Below are 13,835 nucleotides of genomic sequence, written 5' to 3' on the forward strand. Positions count from 1 at the left end.
CTACATAGCAACACTGTCTTAAGTTTTATTTATTTTATTGGTTATTTTATTTATTTACAATTCAAATGTTATCCCCCTTCCCAGTTAAACCCCCATTGCTCCTAGTCACCCCTATTTCTATGAGGGTGCTCCCCCACCCACCCACCCCCTCCCATCACTGCCTTTAAAAAGGGAGAGAGAGAAAAACATTGTTCACACTTAAATTTCACATAATGAGAAGATTCTGTTAGTTGTACTGTCAACCTACTAGAGAATCAAACACAAATCATCATGGCCTGGGAGCATAGATTCTGGTTTCCTAAATACCACACTCCAACATGGTAACTGTTCAATAATTCCCACGACAGATTGAAAATTAAGCTGGGTGTGAGTAAAAGTGGCAGGCTCTACGCCGCCATGAAGGCTGAGGTCCTGGCTAGGCTGGCATCCCAACATCCATTTTTTTTTTTTTTTTTTTTTTTTGCATTGCATTTTCCTGAGCCACCCATCTCTGCCCAGCTTCTAGCTTTTCTCGAGTATTTTGCATGACTGAAGAGGAGCTGAAAGAGCATTTGCTAGGGGACAGCGCCATTGACAGGATCTTCACTCTGGGGAATGCGGAGTTTCCTGTCAGCTGGGACAATGAGGTCAAACTTTGGACATTTCTGGAAGATAGAGCCTCACTTCTTTTAAAAACATATAAGACAACAATTGAGGAAGATAAGATCGTCTTGAAAAATCCTGACCTCTCTGTACGGGCCACAATGGCCATCAAATTGCGCTTGGATGAAAAGGAGATTTTGGAAAAAGCAGTGATAGAGTGCGGCCGTGAACCAGGAGTACTACCATAAACACATGGAGGAGAGGGCACCACTGCCCAGATACGAGGAGAGTGACCTGGGGCTCTTGGAGGGTGGTGTGGGGGACTCAAGGCTCCCTCTGGTCCTGAGAAAGTTGGAGGAGGAGGCAGGTGTGCAGGAGTCTCTGAGCCTGACAGAGACTCAGTAAAGTCAAGGCAGGTGAAAATGGGCTTGTCAATGGGGAAAACTCGATCCCTAATGGGACCAGGTCTGAAAATGAAAGCTTAAGCCCAGAAGAAAGTGAAAACGTGACTGGAGACACCGAAGAGTCTTCAGGCAGCATGGGCAAGGTGAAGGAGCCACTCTGAGATGCTCATGGGATCCAGTCGAGCAGAAGTTTCGGACAGCCCACCACATCACCATGTTCCTTGTTAACATTTTTCTTTTTGCAGAGAGGAAAATATGTTTTTGCTGCTTTATATAAAAGTGATTTTTAAGTTACTTTAAAGATCTAGCTTTCCTATTTGATTAAGATTGCCATTTTGATTTTGGGCAGAAAAAAATAGTGAACAGCAGCAGCGGAGAGGAGAGGAGGCGCCCTTGAGAGACTGCAGACCAGCTGTGGGCACTCGCTGCTCCTCCAGGAAAGGGTGAGGTCTGTGCTCAGCTGTGCTCGCAGGCCTGCTGTCCTCACTCCAGAATGAGTGCTGGCTCTGCCTCTGGCTGCAGAGTTGAGGTTGGACTCTGGGTATGGAGTGGATGGTGGAGATGAGGCACAGTAGAGAGAAAGCTGGACTAGGCCATTCAAATAGAGGCTGGGTTTCTTAATGAGAATATCCACAGTACCAAAAGAAAAGGTAAGGTGGCTTTAAATGGCTTAAAATGTTGATGATGATCCCAATTATATAAACACACACATATATCTAGTGATTTCTAAGGATTTGTTTACTTTTTGTGTTCTGTTTTGCTGTATTAAAAACTTGTCCTTTTCCTTAAATCAAAGTAGCACTCGAGTCCTCCTCGGTGTTCATGCTGGCTTTGTTTCAGAGGTGCACTGACTCCAGTGGTGGCAGTGGAGCGCCACAGACACTGAAGCGTGGCTCACACTCGGTGTCAGGATGAGGTGGCCCCTGGCTTTCTGGTTCACAACAAGCTAGAGATTTTCAAAGCTACCCTTTTGAGTAAAACCCCTTATTAAAAGGGGAAAAAAAAGAGTTGATTCACTACACAAAGAAACAAGAGGGGGAAAAGGAAAAAGGAAGAGACAACACTCAGTTTCAGTACTGATCAATTAACACAGAGGCATTGTATCTGTCTTCCTGAATCCAGTATTTTAGTGGTCCTTGATTCTGGGTCCTCATAAATAATGTCTAGTTGACCATGGTTAAGGAATGGTTTCTATGGAATAAAACCCCTTTTTGAAGTTAAAAATAATCCAATTCTTTTAATTTAAGACATCATTGCATTCATTACTCAAAACATAATTTATTCATGATAGAAGACATCAACTGAATAGCTAATGCCTAATTCTGGAAATGTATTTCATATTCTGAGCCATTGGTAAGGTTTCTTTTTAAAACTCTAAAATGTATACTATTTCACATTCTTATTTTCTTAACAATCTTCGAATCCATTTCTAAGCAAGTTTAGCTCCTGTTATATTCTTATATTTACAGGAATTTTAATCCAGAAACATGAATGTTCTGCCAGTGATCACATCAAATACTTTGTAGGTCTGTGATCTGGCTGTAATTCAGGCATGCCTTTAACCCCAGGAGACAAAGGCAAGCAGATCTTTGAGTTGAAGGACAACTATTGAAAATTCAAGGTCATGAATTGAAGAGCATGTTTCAGGTAAAGAAACCTTAGGTGGAGGCATGGTGGCACGCACCTTTAATATCAGCACTTGGGACACAGAGGCATGCAGGTCTCTGAGTTCAGTCAGTCAGTTGGGTTGAATCCTGTGAGTTGACAGACAGTTCAGGGGAGTGGAGTTTGTGTCAGTTCCGTTTGTGATGTGCAGAGACAGATTTTTCACAGGGACAATTTTACAGACAGTTTGCAGAAAGAACAAACTAGACACACATGAAGACTGAACAAGCCAGAGAAGAAGGAGCCAGAAGATTAGAACAGATTGCTAGAGTTTGTTTGAGGCCAAGCAGAACAATTTAGTCAGAAGCAGAGAGAAGTCACTTTGCATCAGTCAGCTTGGAGAGGAGTTTGAGCCAGAAAAGCTGGGTTGAACCAGCCAGTTAGAATTCAGAAAGAGCTAGAAATGGCAAGCTTATTAAACAGTAAGCCTTGAAGACAACAATTACATAAGGTGAATTAAAGTTCTGCTTACTTCTGCTCCAATCCAATTGCGTGCGGGACCTGAGACTGCATTAGTTAGGGAAGCAGAAAACCGGCCTGAGTAGGGCCACAGGCCTCTTCCGGCCGCACCAGCACCGGGGTAGCTACAGCACAGGGTCGGCTGACACCCGCCAGCTACCCACGACCCCCGCCACAGGATTTTGAGACTGCTGGTGAGTGGAACACAGCTTCTGCTCCAGTCCAATCACGCGGGACCTGAGACTGCTTTGGTTGGGGAGGCAGAAATCCGGCCTGAGTAGGGCCACAAGCCTCTTCCGGTCAGAAAAGCACCAGGGTAGCTAGGGCGCAGGGTCAGCTGACACTCGCCAGCTACCCACAACACCCACCACAGGATCTTAAGACTTCTGGTGAGTGGAACACAGCTTCTGCTCCAATCCAATTGCGTGCGGGACCTGAGACTGCATTAGTTAGGGAAGCAGAAAACCGGCCTGAGTAGGACCACAGGCCTCTTCCGACTGGACCAGCACCGGGGTAGCTAGAGCACAGGGTCGGCTGACACCCGCCAGCTACCCACGACACCCGCCACAGGATTTTGAGACTGCTGGTGAGTGGAACACAGCTTCTGCTCCAATCTTTAAACAGTGACAACGACAACAACTAACCCCAGAGATTATAAGATGGCGAAAGGTAAACTTAATAATCTTACTAACAGAAACCAAGACCACTCACCATCATCAGAACCCAGCATTCCCACTTCGCCCAGTCCAGGGCACCCCAACACACCGGAAAAGCTAGACACGGATCTAAAGCATATCTCATGATGATGGTAGAGGACTTCAAGAAGGACTTTAATAACACACTTAAAGAAATACAAAGGAATACTGGTAAACAGGTAGAAGACAGTAAAGAGGAAGCACAAAAATCCCTTAAAGAATTGCAGGAGAACACTGCTAAAGAGTTACAAATCCTTAAAGAAAAACAGGATAACATAATCAAACAGGTAGAAGTACTTAAAGAAAAACAGGAAAACACATCCAAACAGATGATGGAAATGAACAAAACCATACTAGACCTAAAAAGGGAAGTAGACACAATAAAGAAAACCCAAAATGAGGCAACACTGGAGATAGAAACCCTAGGAAAGAAATCTGGAACCATAGATACCAGCATCAGCAACAGAATACAAGAGATGGAAGAGAGAATCTCAGGTGCAGAAGATTCCATAGAGAACATCGGCACAACAATCAAGGAAAATGTAAAATGCAAAAAGATCCTAACTCAAAACATCCAAGAAATACAGGACACCATGAGAAGACCAAACCTACGGATAATAGGAGTGGATGAGAATGAAGATTTTCAACTCAAAGGACCAGCAAACATCTTCAACAAAATTATAGAAGAAAACTTCCAAAATCTAAAGAAAGAGATGCCCATGAACATACAAGAAGCCTACAGAACTCCAAATAGACTGGACCGGAAAAGAAATACCTCCCGACAAATAATAATCAGAACAACAAATGCTCTAAATAAAGATAGAATACTAAAAGCAGTAAGAGAAAAAGGCCAAGTAACATATAAAGGCAAGCCTATCAGAATTACACCAGATTTTTCACCAGAGACTATGAAAGCCAGAAGATCCTGGACGGATGTTATACAGACACTAAAAGAACACAAATTCCAGACCAGGCTACTATACCCAGCCAAACTCTCAATTAACATAGATGGAGAAACCAAAGTATTCCACGACAAAACCGAATTCACACATTATCTCTCCACGAATCCAGCCCTTCAAAGGATAATAACAGAAAAAAACCAATACAAGGACAGGAACCACGCCCTAGAAACAACAAGAAGGTAATCCCTCAACAAACCTAAAAGAAGACAGCCACAAGAACAGAATGCCAACTTTAACAACAAAAATAACAGGAAACAACAATTACTTTTCCTTAATATCTCTTAATATCAATGGACTCAACTCCCCGATAAAAAGACATAGACTAACAAACTGGCTACACAAACAAGACCCAACATTTTGCTGCTTACAGGAAACTCATCTCAGAGAAAAAGATAGACACTACCTCAGAATGAAAGGCTGGAAAACAATTTTCCAAGCAAATGGTATGAAGAAACAAGCTGGAGTAGCCATTCTAATATCTGATAAGATTGACTTCCAACCCAAAGTCATTAAAAAAGACAGGGAGGGACACTTCATACTCATCAAAGGTAAAATCCTCCAAGAGGAACTATCAATCCTGAATATCTATGCTCCAAATACAAAGGCAGCCACATTCATTAAAGAAACTTTAGTAAATATCAAAGCACACATTGCACCTCATACAATAATAGTGGGAGACTTAAACACACCACTTTCACCAATGGACAGATCATGGAAACAGAAACTAAACAGGGACACAGTGAAACTAACAGAAATTATGAATCAAATGATTCTGGCAGATATCTACAGACATTCTATCCTAAAACAAAAGGATATACCTTCTTCTCAGCACCTCATGGTACCTTCTCCAAAATTGACCACATAATTGGTCACAAAACAGGCCTCAACAGATACAAAAATATTGAAATTGTCCCATGCATCCTATCAGATCACCATGGACTAAGGCTGATCTTCAATAACAAAATAAATAATAGAAAGCCAACCTTCACGTGGAAACTGAACAACACTCTTCTCAATGATACCTTGGTCAAGGAAGGAATAAAGAAAGAAATTAAGGACTTTTTAGAGTTCAATGAAAATGAAGCCACAACATACCCAAACTTATGGGACGCAATGAAAGCATTTCTAAGAGGAAAACTCATAGCTCTGAGTGCCTCCAAAAGGAAACTAGAGAGAGCACACATTAGCAGCTTGACAACATACCTAAAAGCAGTAGAACAAAAGGAAGCAAATTCACCCAAGAGGAGTAGACGGCAGGAAATAATCAAACTCAGGGGTGAAATCAACCAAGTGGAAACAAGAAGAACTATTCAAAGAATCAACCAATCAAGGAGCTGGTTCTTTGAGAAAATCAACAAGATAGATAAACCCTTAGCCAGACTCACTAGAGGGCACAGGGAAAGCATCCTAATTAACAAAATCAGAAATGAAAAAGGAGACATAACAACAGATCCTGAAGACATCCAAAACACCATCAGATCCTTCTACCAAAGGCTATACTCAACAAAACTGGAGATCCTGGATGAAATGGAGAAGTTCCTAGACAGATACCAGGTACCAAAGTTGAATCAAGATCAGGTTAATAATCTAAACAGCCCTATATCCTCCAAAGAAATAGAAGCAGTCATTAATAGTCTCCCAACTAAAAAAAGCCCAGGACCAGATGGGTTTAGTGCAGAGTTCTATCAGACCTTCAAAGAAGATCTAATCCCAGTTCTTCACAAACTATTCCACAAAATAGAAACAGAAGGTACTCTACCCAACTCATTCTATGAAGCCACAATTACTCTGATACCTAAACCACAAAAAGACCCAACAAAGATAGAAAACTTCAGACCGATATCCCTTATGAATATTGATGCAAAAATCCTCAATAAAGTTCTTGCTAACCGAATCCAAGAACACATCAAAACAATCATCCATCCTGACCAAGTAGGTTTCGTCCCAGGGATGCAGGGATGGTTCAATATATGGAAATCCATCAACGTAATTCAGTATATAAACAAACTCAAAGACAAAAACTACATGGTCATCTCGTTAGATGCGGAAAAAGCATTTGACAAGATCCAACACCCATTCATGATGAAAGTCTTGGAAAGATCAGGAATTCAAGGCCCATACCTAAACATGATAAAAGCAATCTACAGCAAACCAGTAGCCAACATCAAAGTAAATGGTGAGAAGCTTGAACCAATCCCTCTAAAATCAGGGACTAGACAAGGCTGTCCACTTTCTCCATACCTATTCAACATTGTACTTGAAGTCCTAGCCAGAGCAATTCGACAACAAAAGGAGATCAAAGGGATACAAATTGGAAAAGATGAAGTCAAAATATCACTTTTTGCAGATGATATGATAGTATATATAAGTGACCCTAAAAATTCCACCAGAGAACTCCTAAGCCTGATAAACAGCTTCGGTGAAGTGGCTGGATATAAAATTAACTCAAACAAATCAATGGCCTTTCTCTACACAAAGAATAAACAGGCTGAGAAAGAAATTAGGGAAACAACACCCTTCTCAATAGTCACAAATAATGTAAAATATCTTGGCGTGACTCTAACTAAGGAAGTGAAAGATCTGTATAATAAAAACTTCAAGTCTCTGAAGAAAGAAATTCTAGAAGATCTCAGAAGATGGAAAGATCTCCCATGCTCATGGATTGGCAGGATCAACATTGTAAAAATGGCTATCTTGCCAAAAGCAATCTACAGATTCAATGCAATCCCCATCAAAATTCCAAATCAATTCTTCAACGAATTAGAAAGTGCAATCTGCAAATTCATCTGGAATAACAAAAAACCTAGGATAGCAAAAACTCTTCTCAAGGATAAAAGAACCTCTGGTGGAATCACCATGCCGGACCTAAAGCTTTACTACAGAGCAATTGTGATAAAAACTGCATGGTACTGGTATAGTGACAGACAAATAGACCAATGGAATAGAATTGAAGACCCAGAAATGAACCCACACACCTACGGTCACTTGATCTTCGACAAGGGAGCTAAAATCATCCAGTGGAAGAAAGACAGCATTTTCAACAAATGGTGCTGGCACAACTGGTTGTTAACATGTAGAAGAATGCGAATCGATCCATTCCTATCTCCTTGTACTAAGGTCAAGTCTAAGTGGATCAAGGAACTTCACATAAAACCAGAGACACTGAAACTTATAGAGGAGAAAGGTGGGGAAAAGCCTTGAAGATATGGGCACAGGGGAAAAATTCTTGAATAGAACAGTAATGGCTTGTGCTGTAAGATCGAGAATTGACAAGTGGGACCTCATGAAACTGCAAAGCTTCTGCAAGGCTAAAGACACCATCAATAAGAAAAAAAAAACCACCAACAGATTGGGAAAGGATCTTCACCTATCCTAAATCAGATAAGGGACTAATATCCAATATATATAAAAACTCAAGAAGGTGGACTCCAGAAAGTCAAATAACCCCATTAAAAAATGGGGCTCAGAACTGAATAAAGAATTCTCACCTGAGGAATACCGAATGGCAGAGAAGCACCTGAAAAAATGTTCAACATCCTTAATCATCAGGGAAATGCAAATCAAAACAACCCTGAGATTCCACCTCACACCAGTCAGATTGGCTAAGATCAAAAATTCAGGTGACAGCAGATTCTGGTGAGGATGTGGAGAAAGAGGAACACTCCTCCATTGTTGGTGGGATTGCAAGCTTGTACAACCACTCTGGAAATCAGTCTGGCGGTTCCTCAGAAAATTGGACATAGTACTACCGGAGGATCCAGCAATACCTCTCCTGGGCATTAATCCAGAAGATGTCCTAACCGGTAAAAAGGACACATGCTCCACTATGTTCATAGCAGCCCTATTTATAATAGCCAGAAGCTGGAAAGAACCCAGATGTCCCTCAACAGAGGAATGGATACAGAAATTATGGTACATTTACACAATGGAGTACTACTCAGCTATTAAAAAGAATGAATTTATGAAATTCCTAGCCAAATGGATGGACCTGGAGGGCATCATCTTGAGTGAAGTAACACAATCACAAAAGAAATCACACAATATGTATTCACTGATAAGTGGATATTAGCCCAAAACTTAGGATACCCAAGATATAAGATACAATTTGCTAAACGCATGAAACTCAAGAAGAATGAAGACCAATGTGTGGACACTGTTCCCCTTCTTAGAATTGGGAACAAAACACCCAGGGAAGGAGTTACAGAGACAAAGTTCGTAGCTGTGATGAAAGGATGGACCATTTAGAGACTCCCGTATCCAGGGATCCATCCCATAATCAGCTTCTAAACGCTGACACCATTGCATACACTAGCAAGATTTTGCTGAAAGGACCCAAATATAGCTGTCTCTTGTGAGACGATGCTGGGGCCTAGCAAACACAGGAGTGGATGTTCACAGTCAGCTATTGGATGTATCACAGGGCTCCCAATGGAGAAGCTAGAGAAAGTACCCAAGGAGCTAAAGGGATCTGCAACCCTATTGTTGGAACAACATGCTTTACTAACCAGAACCCCGAGCTCTTGTCTCTAGCTGCATATGTATCGAAAGATGGCCTAGTCGGCCATCACTGTAAAGAGAGGCCCACTGGACTTGCAAACTTTTTATGCCCCAATATAGGGGAATGCCAGGGCCAAAAGAATGGGAATGGGTGGGTAGGAATGGGTGGGTAGGGAAGTGGGGGGCGCTATGGGGGACTTTTGGGATAGCATTGGAAATGTAATTGAGGAAAATATGTAATAAAAATATTAAAAATTAAAAAAAAAAGTTCTGCTTACACTTATATGCTAAAGGAAATTATACAAGATCAACTTTTAGACCAAAGATTAAGATAAATTTTCTTAAGTAGAAACATACTAAGAGGAGAAAACTGTTTCATCATCAGCTTTAACCACAGTTGCAAACCATTTGCCTTCCAAGGCTCAGGGACTAGACAATCATTAGGTTGACTCATGGCTAAAAGCGCTAGGAAATGAACTTTCTTCGTCCTGTCATTAAAACACAGTTATCCACCCAGGAACATAGAAGGCACACTACAGAAGCCATCTCTTGTATAACTCTCAATCTGAGATACTTTCTACTAAAAATATGCACAAACGTGTAGGAGCACAGACTCATGCCATGCTGATCCTGTTTTTACTGGCACCAGGCACGCTTGCCTATCTCTGCAACTGTGAGATTTAAATGACAATGAAGATTCTTCAGTTTTTAGAATCAAGTGGTTAACTTCAGTTAAATATGACTCCTCTCTCAAGTTCATAGTTTTCCTGAGCCTGACCTGCCTTTCCATTCACCATCAACATAGATCTACCCTATGAAGGCTTAGGTTTGTTTTCAGCTGGATATTTGCATTTGGACATGGATTTTCTATGGAAGTGGTCTTGTCATCCTTGCAACACCTAAGAATTCACTTTAGCTTTGAAGCCATTCTCCAGAAGAATGTTTTATTTCTGATTATTTCCTTATGTTAGGCCATACTTACCTACTTTTCTTAGCCATAAAAGGTCAGTTTTTAACAAAAATAATTTTAAATTAGTCTATTTAAAAAAAAGTAACTTCAGAGTACAGGCAAATCATACAAGTTAGTGTCTGCTTAGGAAATCTATGGCCCTGTTGTGAGTCTAGAATTGAGCTTCACAGTAGATGTTAGATCAAGCATGTCAAATCCAGACCCCGTCCTTTTTTTCAAGTGGTTATAACTGAGTTATAAGCGGACTACAAGTTTCTACAAGTCTGCTTTACAGAAGATGATTCACTTCCCAAACATTTGCATGGGATGAAAAACAAATGTTTCGTTCCACCCAATTAATGTGAAATAGGACCTTGAATTTTCAATAGTCCATGATCCCAAATTTGAATATATGTTCCACAGCATGGTGTACTGTGGGGTAGCTTACAAGGGCTCTTCTAGCTAGAGTCTGTTCCAAGAAACAACAGAAGGGATGTTTTGCAGGAAATATTAAAAAAATAAACCAGCACGTCCACGCACTTGTGCCTGCATCTCTCTGCCCCAGGCTGCCTGGCTGGCCATGCACGGGTGGGAAACTGCCGACCTGTTTTTATAACCTGGAGACTCTGACTCAGAATTCCAAAATCTCTGTACCCAGCTCACTAGGTTCCCTCTGGCGGGTTAATACCATGCCAACTCCATGCTTCAAATCCCTCACGGCCTTTGTGGTGCGCCTCAGGCAAACCCACACTTTGTCGCTGTACCTTTCTCTCTTGAACCCAGACGAGCCACCACATGAAGGAAAACACAAACTTAGATCATAAGTGACAGTAATTCAATTGTTGGGCACAGTAACTAAAATACTAATCTTGTAAGCCTTATTAAATCTAAATCCTCCAGTGACAAATCCTAATGGATCCACCATTGAAACCAGGAGACACTTGTAGCCACATCTTGTCCTCACGCTATCCCTGTCCAAAGGACCTAACTCTCTCCATCTTCCTCTCTTCCTCTGTCCAACCTGGAAGTCCCACTACTCAGCCAGTGATTGGCTCCTTTATTCATTAGGAGATTGGTTCACAATAAGTCATCTGGGTCATCTGACTCACTCCTTGTTTGAAGCCCCTCCCAGGGGAGCGGAATTAGCATCAAAATACAAACAGCACCAGGCCCATCCACAACAGCATATCCACTTTTCATCAAAACAACTGACTTGTGTCTGGGTCTGGATGAACAGATGAAAATAAAAAGTCTCACTCCTGATTCTTCTTTCCTCACATGATTTAACTTTACTCAGCTCAGTTGTCAACCCACATTTCCTCTGTTAAACTGAAACTAAACTTGGAGCCTTACCCTGTAAAAATACTGTGGTCTAATGAACACACGAAGTATTTTTAGCATTATTGCATGGTTACTGTTCACATGTCCATAGTGAGGACATTCTGGGCCTGTACTGTACTTGTGGCTGTTTTTGGAAGCATCCACTATGTTTGTGATGTGGGAGGTAAGTCAGAGGATGTATGCCAATCAAAATTAAACATGTATCAGAAAGTGAGAGACAAGAAAGGACATGAGAGAGAAGGCAGCCTGTGCTTGTACATTTTAAGAACACATGAGACCAGATCTTTGGTTCATGTGCACAGGAATTTGTTTTGACAGATAAGAAGTAAAGGATATTTACAAAGAGGGAAAGGAAGAAGGAAGGGATAGAGGGAGGGAGGTAGAAAAGGATGAAGAGAAAGAAAGAAAGAAAGAAAGAAAGAAAGAAAGAAAGAAAGAAAGAAAGAAAGAAAGAAAGAAAGAAAGAAAGAAAGAAAGAAAGAAAGAAGGGGAGGGAGGGAGGGAGGGAGGAAGGAAGGAAGGAAGGAAGGAAGGAAGGAAGGAAGGAAGGAAGGAAGGAAGGAAGGAAGGAAGGAAGGAAGGTAGGTTACATGGAAGGCCAAGTTCAGGAAGTGAATGACACGTACCCCAGGAAAGAAGATGGGGGAGGGGTGAGGCACCACCACACAAGCACAGGTGCTGGCTCCCTGCTCCAAAGATCTCTATTCCTTGCTAATTTACAGCCCCATCATAAAATAGCTTTGGAAGTACTCTGACATCCAGCCATGAAGCATAGACAGCACAATAAAACACACAAAGTAAAGTGATATGTATTTTTTTCTTTATGTCTCATTAGCTTTTATAAATCACTAATATTTGGGCAACAGCAACATGAATGAAATACTCCACAACATCACTGGGTCCCCCTAGGAATGTTTACTTGACAAAATATGTACAACTGCTTGACTCATGAAAAGGAAGAATTGAATGGATGTATCCAGTTTTATTGTTGTAAAGAGATAGTTTTTTTTTCTAATTAAACCACAATTTCTCACATAAAATCTATGCAACTTGGATTTCTAGTAACAGATATAAATGCCCAATTCTATCATTATATGAAATTTTGCAAGGATGCCAGACCCTTTTTTCTGTCCTTCTTGATGTCAGAGGAAATGTGGTCCCTCCTACCACACCCCCTGCCCATCTTGCCAACCAGAGACTGAGCATGGGTTCCACCTTAAAAACAGCATTGTCGGGAGAAAAGATGACTATTGAATAGAAAACAATAAGCAGTTATAAAAAAGTCTGAAATTCAGCATGACCAAAGGTTTTCTAAACATAGCTGTGATTTTCGAATTTAAAGTTGGTTCATTGAGACAAAAGTGAATTTTTCTTCTATCTCTTCATGTCTGAAAAGTGATGGTTTTTTCAAAGTTTTGTTTACTTTATGCTTACAGAGTTTCGTGTAGCCTAGACTAGCCTCTAGTTCCACTATGCAGCTGAAGATGATGGTTAACTTCTGTTTTCTAACGTTTAGAATCTTAGAGTCTTTTATTTCAAAAACAAAATCAAAACGATTTTTCAGGGAGAGAAAGTGGGGAAAAGATGGGCATGTCCTCATTAATTATCAGCTCCTTCCTACCTCCTCTTGTTGGATGGAGAAGGGAGAACATGGAAGAGTGTCACCTCAAGAGCTGTAGTTGGCTTACAGCCTTATGGGTGTGGCTTGCAATCTTGATTTAAGTCACACAGCACTCAAGAAGGGTTAGTTCTAGGGGCCAGCTCCATGTCACCAGCTAGTCAGCCCGTTTCTCTATGCCCACACACAACATGGTAGAACCAAGCAACCCATTCATCTACAACAGACTATGAAGTTAATGCTGTCCTTGCTTCCTGTGCTGCTAGATGACAAGATAAAAAGACAGCAACGAGGGACCCCAAACCCTTGTAAGCCAGATAGTGCCTGTCCTTGACATTTCTGAGACTAGCCTGAACCCTGACTCCTCATATCAATGGGATAGGTTTTGTCATCTGCACTGGAGTATAAAGAGAGATCAAGCAGAGTTTGAGCCACAAGTAGACTATGACACATTTCTAAGTTAGGTTAAAATGTCACATGTGCACAGGAAGCAAGTGAATAAGTTTTTTGAGGGAGGTGATATCAAGGCAGAACTGGCATCCAACCCTCTGAGGAGATGCTCCCTGTGGTAATGTCAGGAGCTAGGGAAGGTGTTGGTTCGGAAGATGGATGATCTTTCCTGTAGCATTGATGGTGCCTTCACTGTCTGAATTGAATTCAGAG

At 41.3% G+C, this 13,835-nt stretch overlaps 1 pseudogene; it reads left to right on the top strand.

Moving 5' to 3' along the window:
* Window positions 1-333: 333 nt before the first annotated feature.
* On the top strand, window positions 334-1,218 carry LOC110287476 (actin-histidine N-methyltransferase pseudogene; annotated as a pseudogene).
* Window positions 1,219-13,835: the final 12,617 nt, after the last annotated feature.

The sequence above is a fragment of the Mus caroli genome, unplaced genomic scaffold, assembly GCF_978045245.1.
Source record: "Mus caroli unplaced genomic scaffold, Mus_caroli_1 scaffold_1, whole genome shotgun sequence".
NCBI classification, from domain to species: domain Eukaryota; kingdom Metazoa; phylum Chordata; class Mammalia; order Rodentia; family Muridae; genus Mus; species Mus caroli.